This window comes from Falco peregrinus, chromosome 13 (genome assembly GCF_023634155.1).
Source record: "Falco peregrinus isolate bFalPer1 chromosome 13, bFalPer1.pri, whole genome shotgun sequence".
Taxonomy (NCBI): Eukaryota; Metazoa; Chordata; class Aves; order Falconiformes; family Falconidae; genus Falco; species Falco peregrinus.
In genome coordinates, this window is record NC_073733.1 from 19,769,011 (window position 1) to 19,792,870 (window position 23,860).

The following is a 23,860-nucleotide window of genomic DNA, read 5'->3' on the forward strand; positions in this document are numbered from 1 at the left end:
TTTTGGTATAGTTCAGTATGTAACAGGGAAAAAGTATGAAATGACATGCTGCTTAGAAATAGCGGGTGCAGAATTACATTTCTGTAGCTACAATTAAATTCAAGGTTTGGTGTTGACAGAAAGCAGGTCACCACATTTAAAATAGAAAAATGAAAATAATTTTAAGCAGCATTATAGAATGAATTTAAATTCTGGCAAAGGGAACCATTTCTTGTAAAAATGTGTTTTCTTCTAGGAATACCACAGTCTCTCAGTTACTTCTCATCTTGAAACTCAAATTCAGGCCAACATCGTCTGGTAAACCTCATGGTTAATAGTTGGGACTGCCTCTGTACGTGCTTTGTATTATCCATTGAAGTCGGTGGAGTGGGGACTTTTGTCAGCTGAAGATCTAACCTGGTTTGGGGAGGAGTTATTTTTCCTTACCCACCTACTGCAAAGAGTTTGGTATTGAAAATTAGGTAGTGCATAAATCTTGTTAAACATAGCTCAAGTACAGAATGTACATATTTTTCGAAGTTTTATCCTGTAGAGTCTCAGCTACCAGTTTTGACAGTCCCAGATGTCGTTATGGCAAACTGCATAGATATGAGTAATTTTTTCTGCTACACTGTATTTGGCTAATTCCCTTTCTTTCTCACTATTTTTTTTTTTTTTTTTGTGATTAAGGCTGAGCAATTAAAATTCACAACCATGCTTTTCTGTGTGGTTTCCTATTCCCTTGAACTAAAAAAAATAATAAATATTCTCATCATAAAGAATAACAATAACAGTGTAATTAGAGCTTGATGCCATAATTGCAAGGAATATTAGAACTGCACTTGATGACATTGTTTTATTACTTTGCAAACATAAAAGCTAGAGACCAAGCCAATAAGCTTAAATAATGGTTCTGCTGAAGCTTCTGAAGCTTCAACCTGTGTCACCAAAGTTTCATATTGTCAAAGAGATAATGGTTGCATGGGATTCCTATACGGATTAGTTCATGTGTGTAAAGAACAGAATTCATGCTGAAGAATGGTCATATTTTAATTGTTAGGCTTGGACTCGGCAGATTTGGGTACAGTCAGGATCATTGGTTATGGAACATTGGAGGTGCCTGTAGGCAGGTTGCTCTGGGTGTTTTCAGCATGTGACACTGATATCTCTGAGCTCTTGTAGAGAACTTGAAGCCTTGGGATGTATAGTTTATTTGCTTGAGTACAGCGATACACTAATTTCTCTACTGTTTTTGTAACCACAGCTAATGTCTTTTTATCCCTCAAGAGGAGTACAGACTTTCTGTATGCTTTTTTTTCAATACCTGTGAATTAGGGAATTTAGGTACAGATAAAAATGAATAGTGGCTGCAGGGGTGAATGAGCTTTTTGGGCAATAAAAATGGAGGGATATAATCATTGGCTGTGTTAGCAGTAGTGAAAAGCCTACCATTGTTTCATGTAGTTTCTCTTACTGAGATGCTAAGGAAGAAATAAACATACATAAAAAAAGACACATCTGTCATAAAGCTTTTAACATTTTTCTGTTATTTCATATCTACATAAAAACGTGTTTTGTTTTTTAGAAGCACTGACCTAAAATGAAAGAATAGAGTGCTGTAGGCATGCCGCTTCGGCCTCTCAAATTGACCATTCCGTCTCCGGGACTCAGCAAAGGCAGCCTGTGACATTTTAAAATTACCTGTTGTGCGAGGGGAAAAAAACCCAACAACCTGATTTGGAAGTTTTATGTTTTTTGTTGTTGATGTTATTATACCTATACCTTTTCCTCCTGGACTAGTATTTTGTTTTCTATAGGTTATGCTTATGACAAAATTTTCCTTTAGTTGGAAAACACTGAAGGAAGAACAACCAATCTCCAGTCACCAGAGCGCTCGTTTGGGTGCGTGTCATCAGCTTTAAATTCCCAGTAGAAATTGGGCACCATAGCAGCTCCCACCAATATTTCTTCTCCACTGCAAAGGAGTCTTCTGATTTCTTGTGTCTTTATATTCCTGCATATTTTATGCCACTATGTCCAAACAAAACCCATTTGAAAATTTTGCACCTGGCAGTATTTATGATTGTGGATGTTTAAACACTGATAGCCATATATTTAGAGCATTAGTAAACAATTCTCAAGTTCAATCTACATGGAAAAGTAATTATATGGATCACTGATTAGGGAGTCTCCCTGGCAAAGTTGAAAATTGTCATGAAAAAGGTGATTTAGTCCGCTAGCCTCTGCAGTCAACACAATGCTCTTATACGCAGTCTTCCCTAGTGTCAAAAGCTCACGCCTGAGCAAACTGTAGTCCAGATATAAGCAAATTGAAATCTCAGCTGTCTTATCCAAGATGATTAGACTTGACAAAATCAGTCACCCAGGGACATATTAGAGTACTGCCATGGCGGAACTTTCAGAAAGGCTCTTCTACTGAAGATTTGTGACCTGATAATTGTTAGAAAATTACATTCTCAGTAGCTGGAACTTGAAATGCCACTTTCCACAAGGAATTATGAGACTATGGGCTGACAACACCAAAATATTTACTGCTACTTCACTTCTGCCACAGTCCTGGAAAGCATGGTGGGTAGGTGGTGGCATTACAAGAGAGACAGGGGTCTACAAAAGCTAAAGATACCTCTAGAAGTTATGGCGAATACCTTATTGGCAATATTTTCTATCCCAAACTCTCTTGTTCCCCAAGTGAAGAGGCAAGGAGGCTTTCCAGAACATTCTTCTGTGGCTTTTTGGATTCACTAAAGCATTTACTATGTATGAATAACTCATTCTCATATTTTTGGAACACAGTCATTCTGTTTCACATTTTATTCTGTTGAGAGACCAAAAAAAGTGACTAGAAACAGACAGCATGATTCTCTCCTCTGCCTGCCTCTGAAATTTCATTTTAAATTTTCAGTGAGCTGAAGTACCAGTGATGAATTTTCTTGACTCCAACAACACCATAAAATACCATCAAGACTCCCAGGATACTTGTACCTCAAACATACGGATGATAAGGAGTGCTCTATGACTACCTTCCAGCAAAAGATGACGATCCTTTAAACAACCTGCTACTCCATGGAGCTCAGCGTTGCACGCTGTTGGATTGCTGAGTCTCCAGGCTTTGTTAGGCTCCACATCTAACGGCCCACATCTCTGCTAAAATGCCATTTTACACAGAACTCGGTTTACTGAGCAGCCCCCCTTGCTGACGAAGCTTTTCACCTCTTACACAAGAGAATGGAAACAGCCCTGGAACATCCTATGAATAATGTATCTCTCTCATGTATGAGTCATACTCTGTTCTGGAACCGTGCAAATGGCTGCCAGTTCCTCACTGGTAAAACAGGAGATTCTGTATTGTTTTGCTTCCTAGAGAGTAAAACAAAGCATAACTACAGTGGCAGGCAATCCTGAAATACTGTAAAATTCATTCTGTTTTAATTCATTCTGTTTTGATGCAGTATATTTACTTCATTTCTGTATTAAGAAGAGAAAGTATATAGGAAAAAATTTCTGCCTGTTTTAAGCCATTTCATTCTGGCAGATTAGAAAAAAGGCTTTAATTATAACGTCTAGTGGATCTTGATTCAACCTCTAGCCCTTCAACCAAAAATTCTATTCCGATTCCCAGATGCCAAGATACAACTTTCCTAGAAAAATTGTCTATGGTTGTACAACTGATACAAGCAGCTTTATTGTGCTGATGGCAGCTTATGGATTGTACAGAAAACCTCAAAATTCTACAACGTATATGCAATTAAATGGAATGTAAAATCGAAATTGATTTGTGCCTCCTTTCCTTATCACAACAGTCCATCAGAACATAGTAAATGCATTGGAATAATGGAAAATCCACTTGCTCTTTTCTGTGCCATCTCTTTCAGATAATGTCTTTGAAATACCTGAGGAATGTTTTTACAGTACACTTGTTTGGTTGCCTTTATGCAAGCAATTTGCAGAGCAATTGCAATTTTCAGCAATCTACCTACTAAATAGAACCTTTCTGGAAGTAAAGCTAAAAGGAAGAATGCAAAAAATACTTTTTAATCTAAGAAATTCGAATGTTCAGCATCTTAAGTCTGTAGAAATGGGTGGGTTTTTTCATTCTTTTTTTATTCCTTTTTATCTCCTAAAGTGTTTTCAGCTCTCAAAGAACAGTGACATCCAGAGGCAGGTTGATGGATCACATGTCTGAATTTTCACGTATAAATCTTAAGCAGTGCTGTTTTCCCTGATGCTGAGATTTAGAAAAATGTACTCTTTCATATTATTTTAGGTTACAGTAGTCTTTCATCTACCATTGGTTGTTTATAAGGGCCAAGGAGGTCAATTATGCAAAAATGACTATAGCTGCAAGATAAGCTCTACCCCTAGCATGGCTAGTGTTCTTATCTGGATCAAATCACAAATATGTATTAAACAACTGGGCCTTTTTGGTCAACTGTGGTTAGTTTGCGTGATCTAGGAATATTACTGGTCTTAATAAAACTATCTTAAGGAATAGAGTGCTAGTGTTAACACACACATTAGTGTTTTCTACGCAGGTTATCAGCATCTTCAGGGAAGTAGGAGAACTCATTTAGTGGATCAGTTCTGTTAGAATTTCAGAATTGTTGGTGATTTTGTAAATCTTCATATGCCACTTCTTGTTAGGTAGGCTGTATATGAGGACCTGCAAACACATTTGCAGGACGCTGTCTGCACTACTTGGCCCCTATCACCCGAAGGCAATATAAGTGATGAATAATCCTGGTTTCCTCTTGGTTTTGTTCTGCCACCTTCACTTCATAGCACTTTCTACTTCCAGTCTTCTATCCTTCCCCATTATTCACTTCTCCCTTCCTTTTATCCATTTCATTGCCCTCTTCCTCTTCCTACTCCACCACTTTCATTTTTCTTTAACCTTTGCATGCTTCTGTAATGTAACAGAAGCAAGTACACAGAAATGTGAGCCAACCTTCATACTACAGAATTCTCATTTGTCTTCTGGATCTTTTTCCCTTCATGCTTTTGTTTGCTCTAGTTTAAGTTCAAGATGTACCCAACGAGGAATTCCTAATTGTTCTGCTGCAGTCTGACAGATGTAATTAATAATAATGATACTTTTACTACTTTATGAACTTATACTGTGTTTTATAGAAGTGGATAAACTGTCACTGAGAAGTTAACCACCCTTCAATACACAGGAATTTATTTCAGTTGCTTGTGTTAAAGCACATCAGGATCAGATTCATAGATGCTCAGGGCACCCATAAATCCAAAGAAATGAACAAATACATGAGCAGAATAAAAAACTGGTGAATTTTCACTGGAAACAAATATCAAGTTTTTTTATCTGTACTGTGGCCAGTAGTTAATTATGCTGTCTGCCAATGATGATACCAGGTAGTCATTCCTGGTCTGGTGAACAATGAAAGATAGTGGCCCTCAGGAAGAAGTGAAAGGCAATCTACTTCAGAAGATCGCTCAAACACTTGTGAGTCAATAGAATTGAAATTTGCCCCATTCCCCTCAGCACTAAGAAGAATGTCTTCTGTGCTGAATACAGATTACCGTTTCTTGCTGGCTTTAGAGTTATAGGTATGTGAGACAGAGACAAGTCTCACTGGCTTCAGACCATTTACTGAATAATTCTCTGACTGTAGCAGTTGTAATCCAAACCCAGTCCCCACCTGCTCTCTCCTTCCCATATTGCCTTTCCTCTTTCTCTATGCTGTATCCATTACCATATCAATATCCCATAATGTGGATAGCTTATGTATGAAAATAAGGAGGGTGCTGTATTTGGGGTAAAATACTGCTACTTTTTCCCTCTATTATTGATACACAGTCACTTGTTCAAAATTCACCCAGGAACTGTGATGACTAAACATCGAGGAAAGCATGCTGAGTATTGACTGATACTCCCAGGAGACCAGCACTTCGTTCTTGATGGGATGTCTTTTTGAGGATGGATTTATACCAAGTCCATCTGTTTATGACAGACTGTCCATCATGTTACAGCATCTGCCATGAAAAATAATGTAATTGATTAACTTAAAACAAATGAGAGTAAGAAAACTCTCAACACACAAAAACATATTTGATGGGAGAGTGTCGGAAGTAATTATACTGAGTGAAAGTTAAAAAAAACACAACCAAATAAACTTGTAGAGCTAATGTAGCTATTAGAATGAATGTGTTTATGCCCAGATGAACAGCTGTCCAAAAAATTCAGTTGGATTTATGAACAACAGTTGAATTTAGTGACAGCTGGTAATTCTGTTAAGCATAGCAAACCTACAGGCAAAGGTTATCACAACAGTGGTTTTAAGGAAAGACTAAACATAAACCCGTTTCTATAGACAAAGGCTGCACATCCATGTGTATGTGTGCATACATGTGTATGAGGTGAGTGAGTCAGCGAGAGCACGTTTTTCAGACCTACTCTCAAAATAACTAAAGTGTTTTCCAAGCAGGAGGAAGACTGAGGTAGGCAAGACATGACATGGAAAACTTCTAATGAATGAACAAAAAGTAGATGAGAAATAGGATGGTCTGCAGTAGTTGTTTGCCTCCAGCAAGCTCTAGGCATATTTAAGACACTTAAGGCCACATCAACTTAGGAAATAACATTACTTTGTTCTACGGTCTTATGAACTAACTTGGCTTCTTGCTAAACTTCCACAGCTTTTGATCTCCTCTTTTTCTTCTCCTCATGTTCTTCTGCCAAAGTAGAAAAAGGGGCAGAATCGAAATGCATAAATGCATGGCTTTTATGTGAACTGCATCTCTAATGACTTCCCTTTGTACTTGTATAAATTTAAGCTACTCTGACCAAGTTGTTCTTATTAAATCTAGCTCTCTGAGTCTGTATAATGCTTGGAGTGAGTTCAAGAGGACTAACTTTCCAAATGTAAATGTAGGAGGAGGTTAACGCTTGCTGTGGAATAATTTAAAGAGTCCGTGAAGTTGCTATCGCACAGTCGTTGCTGCGGATTCCTTACTGGTCTGTTTCCCGGAAGACATGCTACAAGAGAAGGATAACATCTACATGGCTGCATACTTAAATTGGGTACAGGGAAATTGTGCTTCAGGTCTACCAGAAAAAGCAATAAAAATACAGATGAATGTATGCATCCTCTAAAGGAAAATGAAAAGGTGGCTTCACTACAGATGCAAATCATCTGATAAACTGACCAAATGAAGACTTTCTGTTAGACAGTATTTAAATTAAAAGTGGTGTCAGTCAGCACATAGGATTTTTGCAATATCGGGAACCGTTGTGTTTAACAGAGTTCCTAGGTATTGAAAGATAACAATAGTCACTGAATTTAATTACAAATCTGTCTGCTTTAGCAGTCTACTTTTTTTTTTAAAATAACCCACACCTTTTTGTTTGCATTTGGTGGAGTTTTTTTGCAGATAATTGAAAAGAAGTTAAAGCTCAATCAGTGACCTGACTTGGCATTAAAATTACAGATACTTTTGTATCTGTAATTATTTTCAAATAATAAAAATTATTTTAAAATAATTTCTTTGCTGGTTTAGCTGTTGCTGGTAATCCATCAGGAAAAACAGAAGAGAGAAATCCACACACTTCTTGTTTTATTACCTCATTGTAGGTAACAAAGCCTCAGTGTTACATTACAGAAACGAAACATGCTTGCGACTTTCTGTCATTTCCTCTTACAGACTTCAAAGGCTAGCTTTTTCATGACAACAGGGTGAATAAATTAATATATCTGTCTTTAAAATGGGACGGTGATAGTCTGAGAGTATGAAACCTTACAGTATTTTGACTTCTACAGTTCTTTTACATAAAGCAAAATCCATCTGAAGGGAAAAATACTTCATTTCCTACTTACAGAAAGTGCATGAACTTGGATTATATCTTTTTGTGTAACGAAGTATGGTGAGTCAAAGACCTAAACATACATAAGGGCTGTTTCTCACTTAGTGTCAAGGTATTGCTGTTTGACATTTCTTGGCTGCTGTGGCATTACTGTGATTCATCTCAACATATTAACATAACAGAACATGACTGAAGTAACAGCGTGTGACATATCAAAACAACACTATAAGAGGCCAAGAAATTCCATTTTTAATACTTCTGCAAAGAGGCTATTAACTTTTTTTGAGAGTTTATATTCACTCTCAGACTTGCTAAGTTTCTGTCATTTTGATCTGAATCCAAGTGAACTTCTGAGATGCTATGATCAGAGTTTTTCTTTTAAAAGTCAGAAACTCTAGAGACAAGGCCCTGAAACAAAATCAAGGTCTCAACATACAACACCTTTGCTAATAAAAAATATTTAAATTATAGTTTTTTTCCTAAAATGTCTTTCTTTTGCACCTGCATAGTTTAAAGGTTTGCTCAACTGCAAACCTGAAATCAGAGTGTGCTTTCAGGGCTTTTTCTCATTATAAACATACGAAGGCATCGTAATCTTCAAATGATATTTTTGACCTACTAGCTATCGCTTCCTCTAGAGGTAGAATTTCCCTGTTTACAACCCTATATCACTCATAGGTTTGGTTGTTAAAGAGTTTCTTAAGCTCTCCTAAGCTTTCCAGCAGCATATCCAAGAATGACTGCCCTTTGGAAAAGGGAGGGGAGGGAAGGACTGCAGTTAACTTACACAGCCAGTTTAGGTCTTCACAAGAACTCATCTACTTTAAACTGTCCTTGAGCTCCGAGGTTTGCAATGTTGATCTCTTTTTAAGTATATCTTACATGGTTTCATATGGCTTATTTTTGACTCCATTGGATATGATCACAAAATGTGATGGAAAATGGAGAAAATGTGGCTTTTGTTATTATAATGTGATTTTTGCTATTGGTGGTTACTCCAGAAATAGAACAAGTACTATCCCTGAGATTAGAAATTTTTTTTCTGTCTCTGAAATACCGTATCTTAGAATTTTAGCATATAAAATAGCAATCAGTGAGTATTGTGCTTTGTTTATTTATTTGTAGCTATGATGAACATCATAAAACCAGAAAAACAGACGTGCATTAGAAGAAAGTGCTGAAAAAATGAAATGCCAACAGGAAGGGAAAAGAAACCATTAAAGAACAGAAAGATGACGTGTCTGGTGTTCTGCTCAACTAACCGATAGATCCTGGTTACAGAATACATTGCAGCAGTTTAGACCTTGATATATTGATTTAACTTAAAATAAGCACAATTATAAACTCTTAGATTCATTAAGAACAGTCATTTTAAACTATATAAAGCTATTGTATCTTTTAAATAAAGTTTTCCAGCTCATGCCTGTATTTTGCTATTAGACACATCTACCAGACTTTCAAATACTGATAACAAATTAGGTCTAGATGGATCCTTTCCCTGTCGATATGAGGCTCTTATGCTTTAATTGTTAGCTTTTCAGACTATTGGTGGAAGTAAAATGATCATGGAGTTGTGAGATTTGCTTGGATTGCAAGTAACAAAATAGATTGCTTCCATTTCAGTATAATTTGGGAGTGAAGAACTTTCCCTGCAGCTGTTTTCTGCCAAATACCTGATATTTAATTTATAGCAAATATTATTTTGGGGAAAGCACAAATATTTTTTGTTGTGAATTGTTTGTCCAATTCTGTCTAATTTCTGTCTAATCTTTCTTTAGTTTATTATATTTTGAACAATAAAATTAACATACATGATAGGGTGTACTGAAATCTTTTGTCCATCAAGGTCAATCTTACTTATTGCAAACACCTTCACTATGTAATTTCTTTTATAAACTCCAGAATCTTTATTTTAGGTCTTTTGGGTTTGGGTTTGGTTTGGTTTTTTTTTCCTTCCCACAACCATCCATCTCACAAGATTGTCTCAGGAAAGACATTCACTACCTTTTTGTTTGGCAGTCTTTCTTCAGTCTCTAGCACATTCCTATACCTATGACACGATGACAGTTACTCTTCTGCTAGAAATTCCTTGAATATACATTTATTTATATGAACTTACGTTTGCCAATCAGTCAGTGGTGATGAGTCACATGACATGAATATCAGCATTCAGATATTGGTATTAATAAAAGACACAAATAACAGATTCACTGAAGTAGTAATTGCAGTCTTATGTCTGTAATGCATGTCAGTTACAACTGAAATAGCTGAATTACCTAGATATCTGAGTTGAGCCCCCAGATGTAAGTACTTCTCTCTTACCTATTATCATCCATTCAGCAGCTTCTTCTTTATCTTAATCAGAGGGTTTTGATAACCCATCACTCTTCTATCACATATAGTTAAAAAGTGAACCTCTGTTTTAAAAAACGAAGAAGAAATAAATGTCTTTGGAGTGCTAATCAGCTGCAGCTAATAGATCCTGTTTTCTTATGAGTAGACAAGGTGACAGTCCTATTAGTTCTTGCAAAAATAGAAGAAAAGTTGGAAAGAGAGTGTAAGAGTTTATCTTGTCCTCCTCCACCTCACATTATCATTAGTTACTCGCAGATATTTATAGAGTTCCCTCCTGTTTCAACTGAGACTTATAGCAAGAGATATGAAAACTCCTGAATCCATAACAGTACCATATACTTGCTTGTATATATATATACATAAATAGTATTATGCATTATAGATTTTATTACATGTGAGATAGAAATATTATGTTTTTAAGATAATACTTTGAAGCAGAAAGGGAACATTTTCATGTGAATGGAATATTCCTCATTTTGTTCAAGCAGGAGTAATGGGTTAGTGTAATGAAGATACTCCATTTTGTAGGGTGTGCCTTATTTCTGAATTACGTAGAATATATACCTTGTGTGGGGCACGGCTTCTTTGGTATATGTTCTTTATAAATTAGGGTCCTGTTGAATTTTTGCATGTAATTTTACTTTACGGTTTTGGTAGTGGTTTGGGGTTTTTTTCCTATCTTTGAAAGAATAGTATATGAAAATACAAGATCTAAAGTAGATGGAAGTCTACTAAATACTATTTATTTTGTTTTCACAGCTAATGAGTTTGCCTGGGAAATGTGTGCAAATAGTCTGTGATAACAACATAATGTACTTGTACCTACTCAGTTCCACGCACTAGCCTCACCTACCTGAAAACTGAAGGAAAATAGAAATCTGAAACCATCACTGACACACACTCATATCCAGAGGAGACTGTAACGGTTCTCCTATCCTACTGCATATGGTGTGCCAAGAGCATTTGGCAATACCTGCAGTATGAAGTCTATTACTTATCCATAGCTTCTGTTTTATCTCTAGTGTAACTATTAGAAAATATGTATGTAACTTTTAGTGGTTTCCGTAGAAATTTAAAAAAGTGTGCAAAGATTTGCTTTTTAATGATGATGAAAACTGTGACAAAGCCCTCTCATAAAAGATGTCAGCATATGCCCTGCTCTTATATGTGGTCCTGAAGAGAAGGATTCAATTGGTAGAGGAAGGATTTATTCAAATATTTTTGATATGTGAACTAAGTTACATGACCACTTATGAGTACCCGTTTCCATAATAGTAATTAATGCCACATAAGTAATAAAATATTTCCACTATTACTTCCATACTGGGCTATTAATTGTTTCTTCCAGGCATACCTCTGAAGAGCTTTCTTGGTTCTTAAGAAAACAGCATTTGCATTTCATTTGTAGATTTTTTTTTAAAAAGCCAGATTTCTATTTTTTTCTGTTGTTGCCAGAGAATCATTAGCAACTGCTACAAGATTTATATTCTTGGAAATGTCTATAGATCATGGTCTTTAACTACTGAGGATGATGCAGGGAAAAGAGAATGTGTGTTTAGACAAGATGAATTGTGTTTGTCTTTCCACTTAGTTTTGAAATATTTATGTGTATTCTTGTAACATTACATTAGAGAATTTGCACATTATCCACACGTCACATCACATTAAAGATGATTTGACCTTAAACTATATTAAAACAAAAAGCATGAATGGCAGTAGGGGTACTTTACATATAATACTTTCTACTCACAAATACTTTTTTTCTCTGGAAGATTTTATTTCTGGAAGATTTTATTTCCCAATTGCATTTCTGTGATCACCTTTGTACTTTACCACATTTCACTACAGATATAAAAGAAATAATTTCTGTGCCAGATCAGCTGAAGAATCAGCTTCAACTAGTATTCCATTTGGCAGTAACCAGTACCAGAGATTTTAAAGAAAACAGCAGGACTTTCTTGAGTGAACAATAATGGCACCCTATTACCCAGAGGGTAAATTTATTCCTCAAATATGTCACTGACTGATGGTGTACTGTATAATCATAGCCTTAATTTACAAACATTATTTTTTTGGGAAACAAAAATAATCTTGGAAAACCACTTGCTATTGGAACTCCAGATATTGTTGGTTTGGTGGTTGTGCTGTGTTGTATTTTTTAGTGTTGCTGGGTTCTAGCAGTAGAAACAATTACAGTGCTCTACTTTTTGCAATATAAAACAAAGACCTTTTTTCACATTTAAAGTACATTACTTTTTAGGAATTACGTCAGAAATTTGTCCAGAAAGACAATTTAGGTGAAGAGGGTAATGAAACCAGGGTGAAAAGGGTGTGTGGGCAATAGAAGTACAGAAGAGAGTCATGTTGAAAATCCAAGACCTCATACACTTTGAGTAAATTTGAAATTGTCTTTGTTTTATTTAATTTGAATTTTCCCAAGATGTGTCCTAAAGGAACACAGCCTATAGGTCTGTGGCATAAAGACCACCACAAGCCCTGAATGACAGCTGCTTTTGATTCCCAGTTATTTCAGGAGCTCAAATTATTTTGCACGCTTCCCACATGAGTGGGGCCCAGTCCCGGCAGGGTTAGGAGAAGTCTGACATAGGCAACAAGCAATTCTGGTCCATGTCCAAAGTTAAAATATTCATGATAGAATGCAATAGAGAAAATAACAGCAGTAAAAATCCTCTTCGTTGCCTTCATTATGGCTTTGCTGCTGTACTGAATACTAGACAAGCTGAGCCTACTGCTCAGTGATTCCTGATAATGGAAAGGAGGCTAAAAATGTCACTGTTTGTTCCCTCTGTTTTTGTCCCTCTGAGACATTATTTAAAAAAAAAAAAAAAAAAAAAAAAGCTCAAGCATTTCTCATTTCTCCCATCTATATTTATTCATTAATCACAGCTACTACTGATTGTGCTACCAACTCAGCCACTCATTCTGCAGGTTGCTGTGTGCCTCACACAGCTCTCAAGTAGTAACACTCATTTATCTCAAAGTGGTATAACTGGTATTTAAAGGTCAATATTGGCTCAACTCATCTGTGGGTTTCAGTGCTTAAAAACAATGGCAGCAATGTACACACACGCACACACAAAGAAAATCTCTGGTCAGCTACTTTAAGTCTAAATTGGAGTTATCAAAAGTGAAGACATGTCATTTGGGAGCTGATATTTCCTTTTTTCTACAGGCAGAAAATATTGCCATATAAGAGACATTTGTGATCTGGTATTTGTTTGTGAAAGCCCTGAATTTTATTCTTTTTTTGAAAAGATATTTTTACTTTCAATCACAATGAATGTGTCAAAAGTTCTGTTGTTTTTATTCTAGATAGATGCTGTTAATATGAAGCACCTTAAGTTTATGAGAGAGAAAAAAACCCAAAGATGTCAGGAAAATATTCTTCAATTTTGTAAGAAAATACTTATTTGATTTGAAATATTTTAAATGGAATAGGAGAGACTGTCAAAGGGCAGCATAATTTGAGTAAATAAACATTATCATATATCATAAGCTACAGCAAAACTTTAATCAGTGTATTCAATGTAAGGCATATGAAAAGACAGGGGTTTCCCTGTGCTAGTTGTCATGATTCTCAAGGTGTAGGCTACTTCTTTCCATTATTTCTGTACATATTCTGTATATTATCTATAAATATTGCATATTTCTGTATATGGAACTGTGCACCTACATTTCAAGTCCTATCCTGCAAGTTCAGTCACAGGACAAGGCATAAGTGGTATCTTCATTACTTCTTTTAATTATAGTAAAATCATTTGGGTTTGCACCCAGGAAGATAAGGTTTATAATGTAAATTTAAATTTCTAAACCAATTCTCCCTACCAGGGAGCCAAGAGAAGAGAAAAAACAATAGGCATATATGTTTGTGTGGCTATTCCCCTCAGCGTATAGCTGTGCACAGTCTGGTGTGTTTCTGCTGCATGAAGCCTGGTACCTTCTGATCTATAGCTAATTAATAAAATGCTGAGTATCGAGTGTCACATATAGTTGCTTTCATGTAGGGGTATCAAAGTTCTTAAAACCCTTAATTCTCAACCACACCTCAGAAGCAGGTTTAGTTTTTGTGGACTCACACAGATGAAGCAATATGTATCCAAGGTCAAGCAGATTTGATGTATTAGAAAAAAGATGGCTTCTGCTCCATTTCCTTACTGATCCAAGTACTCAGCTGCTACCAAGAGAAGGAATGTTTTCTGAGCTTTTCTCTCTCTCTTTTTTTTTTTTTTTTTTAATAGAGGGATGTGAGGTGGTTTTTCACAAAGCCCTTTTGGTATGCAATCTGTACAACAGAATTCATCAGTTTTCTTTGTACCATTGGAGTATCTTCGTCATTCCTTATGTATTCTACAGCTGAAGTCAATTAGAACCTTCCACTGACTTTGCCCTGTAACACAACAGGGCTCACCACAAGAATTTCTTCATATTTATCCTAGAAAGGAAGGATTAAAGGTTTTAAAATCTCATGACTTCCAGCAAATACTTCAAACCTTTGAAATGTAAATTCAGTTATTTCTTTTTTCAGCTTTTTGCACCTTATTTATCACAAACACCTAGAATAGGGTCTTCACCATATGAGCAAGCCAATTGTCTCAACTAGGCTGCAAAATTATCAGTAATTATGTGTGTTATGCTGGTTTGTACATGTGTATGTGCATCTCTCACCTGGCAAGCTGATCTGGGTGACCATGAGGCTTCCTTTTAGACACAGACTTGGGGCTCCAGGGGCCTGGAGTTCCTGATCTTATTCTTGATGTGTGAAATACTTGAAATTAACTGTCAAGTATCTGGTGAGTGTGTTGTTATGATACTGCCATAAGTGCTGATTTTGTTCATGTTATCAAAGTGAAATTGTCACAGGGAGTTCAGTATTGGTCAGCTCTGTAACTTGGTATACAAGTCTGATGATACTACGGTGAAGAAAAAAGGCTCAGTTCCTGGTCTTGGATTGAACTTTCCTTTTCTTACAGACGCATGCCTGACTCCACATGGCTTTAGGTGAAGAACTCCTTTATCAGATTAAGGGATAAAACATTATTTGAATAGGACAGCTGCTCAGCTGGTATGAATTAGCATAGCTCTGTGGGAGTCGACAGGCATGTGAAGGATTAAGAACAGCTCAGGGCCTGGCCTAGCATCATTCTAAACATAATTTCTTAACATTAAGCCTTAAAAACCTTTCTTTGACATAATGCCAGGGAAAATACTAGGTAACAGCACAAATCTGGCAAGACTTGCTGCCCATTAAGAAAATATCTTACCCAAAGGAATGAGCTTTATAAGCTTCTCCGAGCAGAATGATAAATAACACTGGGGAAGCTGACTCTGTGTACCAGGATGTGTTTTGTGGATACTTGCATTTTATGCATTTAGCATTTGTCTGGCAAAAGGCGCGTTTGTTTTTCCCCTTTGAGTTTCATATTGGCAGTATTGCAAACTGATATTGTAAACTTTACTGAGATATAGTCTGATGTGTGTAACAGAGCTGGTCAGTAGCTATGAGCATGTGGCAGCTTAGTCTGCTTGAACTCTTTAAAAGGCCTTATTCTGTCCAGCGTCTCATCTTGATACGTCTTGAAGCTTCAGTTCAGGAGAGAGCATGAGCTTTCTGGGCCTATGAGACTCAACGTTCAAGTCTAAGTCCTCATTTTCCACATTCTTCCAGGTTTTAAAAAAGCCCCAAAAGGTAGATAGAGCTCAAGCAGTGACAGGAACGTCTCCTGTACACATCATGCTTTGTTTACAACAAACTCATTTAGACAGGTAGCAAGTGCCACTCCATTTTTCACATGCAATGAGTCAAGCTGCTTGCAAATAGCACAGTTTCTCATCAAATGGATCCATATTTTAATAAAGTGTAGGCTTATCACTTTTTTTTCTTTCTAAGAGCTTGTTATTTTAAACTAACTTGTATATATTTGTATTTGAAATGCCATCATGAAGATTTGTCAGCATTTACTGATTTACATAGATACAGAAAGGAGACACAAGTTGCAACACTCAGATGTTACTTGCCGTTTGGACAGGTTTAGTGTATGGTAAAATATAAGTTCTAGTGCTTCTACCAAGAGTTTAAGATTAATTAATTAAAGATGTAGCATAAATAATGGCTGTTACATATAATGTGTTACTTGCATTATGCTCTATACAGAAAAAGACTAGGATGATGTGGGCAGGGGGAATGACAATTTTATGTTTCAGACTTCGGTAATACCAGAACTTTACATCACAAGCTATGCTGTAGTGCATCCAGAGTCTAGCGTCCTTCTTCTGACATGCTTAGTATAACCACCTTGATACAAAGTCCATAGAAATCCACACTGCTCCCATTGATTCTAATACCTTTGTTTCTAAGAGCTTCTATTGTGTTTGCATGGCAAAGTTTTAGTAGTAGGGAGGCTACACGGGCAGCTTCTGTGAGAAGCTGCTAGAATAGGGTTCCTCAGACTTTTTAAATGGGGGGCCGGCGTGGATGAAGTGGCAGGCAGTCATCTGCGGCTGCTTGGTTTCCCCCCCAACCCCCAGTGGGGGGGGTGTGTGGGGTGTGGGGGGGTTCTGTAAATACCAGGGGCCGGATTGAGGACCCTGGGGGGCCGTATCTGGCCCATGGGCCGTAGTTTGAGGACCCCTGTGCTAGAAGCTTCTGCCATGTCCAGTGGAGCCCGTGGCAGTCAGCTCTAACACGGACCCACCGCTGGCCAAGGCCAAGCCCAGAAGCGATGCTGGTAGTGCCTCTGGGACGATATATTTAAGAAGGGGGGAGAAAACTTGCGTAATTGCAGCTGTAGAAAGAAGTGAAAATGTGAGAAACAACTCTGCAGACACCAAGGTTAGTGACAAAGGAGGAGGCTGGGGGGACTCCTGGCACCAGAGCAGAGGCTCCCCCCCAGCCCGTGGGGAGCCCCCAGCGGGGCAGGCCGTGCCCCCAGCCCAGGGAGGAGGGGGCAGCAGGGACAGGGTGCACTGAGCTGCCGCAGCCCTGTTCCCTGTCCCCCTGCCTGCTGCTGTGGGGGAGGAGGGAGAGAAACTGGGAGTGAAGTTGAGTCTAGGAAGAAGGTGGGGGGGAAGTTAAGATGTAAGGGTTTTTTTCTCATTATCCTACTCTGATCTGATTGGTAATAAATTACATTAGTTTTCCCAAGTCGAGTCGGTTTTGCTGGTGAGGGTAACGGCTGGGGGCTCTCCCTGCCCTCATGCCGACCCACGGGCCTTCCGTTACACTCCCTCTGCCCGGCCCGGCTGAGGCCGGCAGTGATGGAGCAGCTTTGGGGGGCACTGGGCATCCAGCCAGGGTCAGCCCACCACAGACCAGTATTCTAAAAATGAAAGCAGGTAAAACATGGGCTAATGATGGCACTGATCACTTGAGGTCATTTATTCAATCTGAGCAATACCTGATTTTTTTTTCTTGTTAAATAGGGCTGCCTATGGAATGAAAAAAATTGTAGTCTAAATGCAACAGGGTATTTCCCTCTACAAGTATATATTATAGTTCTTTTCCCTGATTTTTTTCATCAATTTATATTTCATTTAAATATTCTTGCCAAACCATCTCTTTCTCTGTGCTTACTCAGTGTTGAACACATTTTAGACGTTACACTTTATAAGGAGTGACCTCTATTTTATGTGGGAGTAAAATCCTTTGCATAATCCAAGTCAAAGGAGAATGTTCCCATAATGTCATGTTTTTTCCCTTCTTCCTACTTTTAATTTAAATTATGAAAGATCAAATCTTGTTTTATCTCTGCAGCAGGGGAAGCAAGTGAAGGGAGAGGTTTCCTTTTTTACGTCAGTTTTCCTCAGCTTATTTGAGTTTGGTCGCCAATATGTAATTTGCTCTCTCTGACGATGTAATTGATGATTACAGTGTCTGCCTCCCTCACTTTGTTGGAGGATCAGATTTCTTTACTTCAAAAAGATACACACAAGAATCAGGTGCTGTTATATTCACTATTTAGTAAAAAAAGGCTCTTTTAATAAAGGAATAACTGTTCTTCTGATTTCAGCAGTTTGGAAAATAACTTGCATTTAGTGTGACCGGAGGTCAGTATGTTGGCTCCTAGTTCCAGTAATATTATTGATTTGAATTGCATTGTAGAAATATGACAGTAATTATTCATCAGGATATCTCTGAAAAAATATTTTATGATATGAAATTGCTCTTCAGTAATTTAAAAACTAGACACTGTTGTGTCTTTATTTGTTGATTTCACATTTTTAATTGCATGTATGAAAGGAAAGGCATAGGTAAAACTAGGTGAAAATCTCTTTGATCACTGGCTTTTTTTCTTTGAAATTATCTGATGAAAATGTTGTTATTTTTATTGTTAAAGTATCTGCTGGACAGAACCATAATGACTGAACAGGGATTTGTGTAAATTTTCTATAACACGTAAACAACGGTTTGGGATCTAATGTGTTTTGAGGTCAGATACTCATCTGATGCAAATCTCGGTGTAGTCTGATGTACATCAGATGTGGATCTGGCTCATTTTCTTTCTTTGAGGTTGGTACTTGCATAGAAGACTCCTACATCACCTCATATTGCAAGACTAATTTAAATAATTGGGGCAGAAATGGGAAATCTGATAGCAGGGGGTTTGGCAATACATTGGAAGTGTAGCGTTTGTTTTACTGCAGAAACAAAGAGGTCAAGAACACTCCACTTTATTTAAGAAACCCAGTATATGAACTCTGATATTATTTAATCAGTGGAAGCTGGAAACAGGTCACCATTTAGGTAAATAAATTAATGCCTGTCCAGTGTTAACCAATGAGCCGGTTTTTAGGAGAGTGAAGATGTCTGATGCTTTTTCTTTCCACAGAGGAAAAGAAGCCTTAGCACATCTAGGATGTCTTCTTATTTTTCCTTTTTTCAACAAAAGGAAGCTTTTGTATTATGTACACATAAGTCTCAGCATCAAAGATTCTTCTCAGCTTTTCTTTCAGGTATTTTGGAGACTAAAGCTAGTGCAGATAATAATGTGATAATTCTTGAAACTAAAGCAGATGATCCCAGGATGATCCTCAGCAATGTCAACTTCTGAGGTTTAGAGATTTGCCTCTGGTTTGCCCTGGCTGTACAGCTTAAGTTGTAACAACAGAATACCTTGAGAAAGTTTGCTTTAGGGGAAGATAAGCAGATGCTGAAATAGCCTGGTGATTAATGTGGAGGAGCAGTGTGTGGGAGGAACTGGGCTATAAGTTCTGCTCAGTCTAATTCTAGATACTTAATTAAAGTCTTTTGAATTTAAAGCTGAAGTCTTAAAGATAAACATGTCAAAAAATGAAAGGGTCTTTTCTTTCTCCAAGAGGTATTTTGTGAGCTGTTTTGACTGTAAAGGAACAACGACTTGATAAAATTTTATTTAACATAAATTAGATACGGCTATTGGCTGTCTTATTTTTTCCTTCAAAACCACAGATCACTTCCTGTTCTTACTCATCCACCAGGCTTTCCTTCCATTTGTAGTAATTATGCGATTACCACTTGGAATCAGGAACAAGATGAATAATACTTGGTACTCTGTCTTGTTTAATGTTTCTTAGGAAATTATAATAAAGTTTAAAGGTTTCAGGCCTTTGGTTCTGAAAGTGGTTATCCATATGATTCTAGTATATGTGAATTCACTGTGGTCCCAGCTAAGTATATAAACTGATACCATTTTCTGACATCTCTTCTCAAACCTATCCCAGAAGCCTGACTTGGAATAGCCCAGAACTTTAGAGTATATTTGGGTGGGTTTTGTCCACAGCTGGATAAATACACTTTAAAGATATATATGCAATATTGTCTGACATGTTTTAAAATATAGTATAGGCTTTGAAAGAACTTGCAACCCAGATTTTGCTTCTTACGCACCCTTCCTGTCAACAACATTTTAAAATATTGTGGCTTTTCATAACAGAAACCAGTTCACAATTTCTTAAGACCAACTAAAACATAATTTGACAATGAAAATTCTGTGTTTAGATGAAGGACATTAACATGGTGTACAAACTTTCAGCATATAGTCTTGGAAATGGATTGGGGGATATGATCCTCTGAAAAGAAACTCTCTGTGCGCATGATACAGAAATGGACCCAAAGCTCAGTGGGCAGGATCTTGTAGGTAAAGTTTCTTCCTGCCTGCCATTTCTAGCATTTTTTCATTGATAACTGATGGTGTCATTTGAAAAGTACTTAGAAGTCTGTTACTGCTAGCAGATGTATCATTTAACAGACTAGAAAGCATATGTAAAGAGACAGTTTTACTAGCTGTTATTCTGTCTTAACGCCTCAGCATTGGTTTTGCCTTATCCTCTTCATTAACCAAATGCCCTGATACTTGTGTTGTTTGCCATGGAAGGTGACAGATAAACGCCCATCCAGGAACTTGATTTTGATTATGGCAGGCAAGCAAGTTCCCTGTGTTCAATGATAAAGACAGAGGGTGTTCCTTGAAGAAAGATCACATGTACCCTAGGTGGTGACACTGAAGGAAGGCCCTGACTGGTCACGTCTAGCGAAAACTCACTGTAGATACAGCGATGACAAAGAGAAAGCTCCCACCTCGGTTTTCTACATTACTGAACTCACTTCTTCCTGGAAAGCATTCTGGGTGAGAATTTAGGCATCTTGTTGACATTAGTTTGAATAGAGAAAGAGATTAAAGAATGAGAAGAATAGAATGAAAGTATAGTTGCCAGGAGTAAAGAGATCCTTCCCATTTTCCACCATATCACAAAAAAGCAATGATTAATCTGTTTTTACAGATTTTCCCAGATGTCCTGTGCATGCTCTGAGGTTTTACATTCAAGAATATGATGAGATGGTAACGAGTTTATGGCTTTTGGGAAACAAAGTAAAAATGTTTCTAGATGCCAGGAACATCTATCATTTACAGTCTACCAGAAAACAGTGGAATTGTCCCATACTATTTGCAGTGCTAATTTACTGTAGGTTTCCTAGAGAGAAGAGCAATCATTAGATGACATACAATTTCTGCAATTAGCTGGTTAAGCAGCATTTCTTTTTTAAAGTAGCATAAAAATGACATGTTCAGGAACAGCACATTAGATTTTCTTCTAAGTGGCTACTCCAGGGAATAGTATTTGTCCTAGAACATAAAGGTCAATGATAATTGAAGAATGTCAATAATGGCCAAAGCCACTAAAAAAAATCATATAAATTTGTTAGACTATTTTATATGTTCTTTCTTCAGCAATATCACAGGAGGTGATAGTCCCATAAGTCATATTCTGTAAGTAGGAAAGTGCTCGACCTATCCTTCAAATACTTGGCTTTTAGAAAGAAACAGGTTAAATTACTATATTTATCCTGTAGCATATTTCTTTTCAATTAGTATTTCTAGTGGTTAGAGTCAGGTGGCAACCAAAAACCTATCACAATGCATTTATTTGTGGTATAGGGAACATACAAGTGAACGATATGTTGAAGTATGACCCTAGGAGAGTATAGTTTTTATACATAATAACATTTGTCTGCTGACTCACATTATCTATAACTGCTCACTGGGTAGAGGTATGCTGGGAAGAATGAAAAAGTGAAGGATGTGAAAGAATGAGAGTTGTATGCAGTGGAAAGCCTTAATAGTTGTCTTAAATCCAAAGAAAGAAAAGACATCTGGGACGTGGAAGCCCAGAAGGCAAGATCCATTTGCATTCTGAGGTGTGTCTTTCATGTACAAGAAAATGGAGAAAACAAATGGGGTTTGTCCCTCCTACTCCTGGTGGAAGTGGTGTCTGTCTGGTGCAGCAGCATCTGGCATGGTTCATTGTATTGAATCTACCTTCTAATGTACATTCACAGCTGTGAACACGGGAGTATTGGAAAGCATGTTTCTAGTATTAGAGCTTTAGTGAACTTTTTAAATAATGAAGGAGAAAATTTCAAACTTCTAGTTAAAAACTGAGAATATAATATTCAAGTTTTCAGTTTTAAATGTAGCAATTAACTACAACAATACTTGTGTTATACGGCTTTCCTCTACAAACTACTTTTCCTTCTTTCATATTTTTTTGGAGATGATGAACTCATTTCTTCACACTTTTAAAAAATAAATACTAAAAGTACTTTTTGCAAGGGAAGAAATGTTCCAGGATTAGAGCAGGGTAGAGCACAATTTGGTGACCTGGGAGACTAAGTTTCATTGGAGAAGAAGGTAGAAGTGCTGAGGAAAACAGACTAAAAGCAAGCAACCATGTGTTCTTTCTCAAGTCATGTAGACATATGCCTTGTTTTGATTTAGTATTGAAAGTCAAATGCAGAGACATTTTGTTTCTGTTTTACTGCATTTGTTTTACTTTCTGTATACGTATTTGAATTTGTCTACTCGTTTCTGTATTACATTGTACCATGTGTGTGAATTCTTATCTGTCAGTGCTGTATTGATGCATGATGCCTCTTCTGCTTATGGAAGTTCTGTGTTAATTACATTCATAAACATAATATGGTCTTGCATCCAATTTTCTTCTCCATTTTGCTTTTCAAAAACTAACATACGGATATATTGATTGACATTTTTATTCATTATAGGTGGGCTGAATAGATTCAGAAACATTCAGGTACAAGCTGCTAGTACAGTTTGTGTTTTCCTTTCCAAGAAGCTGTTTGCCCAATCTATTAAAAGTGTTTTGAAATACTGTAGAGATTTGGCTCTACTGACTACTAGCTGTGGTGTTAGTCTCCCAAAGTACCTTGGGAATGACATTTTGCTAGTACTGTTTCTTATGCCTGGAGGTATTTGTGATGGAGCATTACCAATTAATTTTCATTGTGGCTTTCAGTGGTATTAAAGCACAGCATAGCAGAAGTGCAAATGAATTATTGTAGGATTCAAATGCTTTGCTTTATTCTTAAAAAGCCAGCTATCACTTCAGGTTTAGAGCAGCCACTGGCTTGCTCCTTAAACGTACAATTAATCCAAGAATACTCGTCCTGTTGATAAAATAACTAATGGGTGTAGGGTTTCCTGATGGAATTAGAAGTCTGCACAGCATGACACAGCACAAGACAGAGCTGATGTAAACTGATACCTCCACAGTGGAAATTCTCAAAATTCCAATTTTCTCAAAAAAGAAGAGAATTAGTGTCTCTGTAGTGAAAGTACAGCAAAAGAAAACATAATTAGCTTGTATTACACCATTTGGAAATTCATCTTTGAATGTACTGCAACGTAAGGATGTAAAGCTGTGTCAGTGTGGTGCCATGCAGAAATAACCGGGCTAGATCTGAACAAGCAGTGCCAGTACCTGCAGTGATACATGCTTAAGAATCAAAGAGGAATGCTACTATGTCATTGTGAAGGGTCTGGGGTTTTTCAACTTGGTAAGAGAACAGCTCAAATATAGCTTAGATATTTATTTCTGAGCTGTTCTTCTGAGGCTGCATAGGATTTGATGTTCAAGCATCCACAAAATCTTTCAGCAAGACATGTCCATATACCTGTTCTGTATCACAGGATTTTATGATTGTGAGTGCAAATCAGATTGTATTTGTACAACTAACACATTTTAGTCTAGAATTTATATGACAAAAATTGTACAAATGGCCTGTGGTATCCATGTGTGATTATTCTGTGCACACCAAGTAATTCTGGTACTTGTGCATGTGTTGAATGATCTGCAGAAGTGACAGTCAGTTCAATAGCTGCTTAGAAG